Source organism: Capsicum annuum, chromosome 3, assembly GCF_002878395.1.
Source record: "Capsicum annuum cultivar UCD-10X-F1 chromosome 3, UCD10Xv1.1, whole genome shotgun sequence".
In the NCBI taxonomy this organism is placed as follows: Eukaryota; Viridiplantae; Streptophyta; class Magnoliopsida; order Solanales; family Solanaceae; genus Capsicum; species Capsicum annuum.
In genome coordinates, this window is record NC_061113.1 from 131,177,710 (window position 1) to 131,178,227 (window position 518).

Consider the following 518-nt stretch of genomic DNA (forward strand, 5'->3'; position numbering starts at 1 on the left):
GACTTTACAGGGGATTTGGTGTTTTGAATGTGGTTGGGTTGGTGACTGACTTTGTCGAAACTGATAAGTTTTGGGACTTTAAAGGGCATTTTGTGTTTTGAATGTGGTTTTGTTTTGATGCATAGTCACTTGAAAATGGTTAAGTGTAGGGTTTTTAATGGGGATTGTTTATTTTGAATTTGTTTTTTTTTTATACTTTGTCGTTTGAAAATACTCAATTTTAGGGACTTTATAGGAGATTTTTTGTTTTAAATGTGGTTTGGTTGGTGACTTATTTACTTGAAAATGGTTAAGGGTAGGGACTTTAAAGAGGATTATGTGCTTTGAATGAGGTTTTGTTATGATACATTGTCACTTGAAAATGGTAAATTATAGAGTCTTTCAAAGGGATTTTTTGTTTTGAATATGGTTTGGTTGATGACATAGTTACTCAAAAATTGTCAAGTGTAGGTTCTTTAAAGAGGATTTTTCTTTTGACTGTGGTTTTATTTTGATACTTAGTCATTTAAAAATGATTA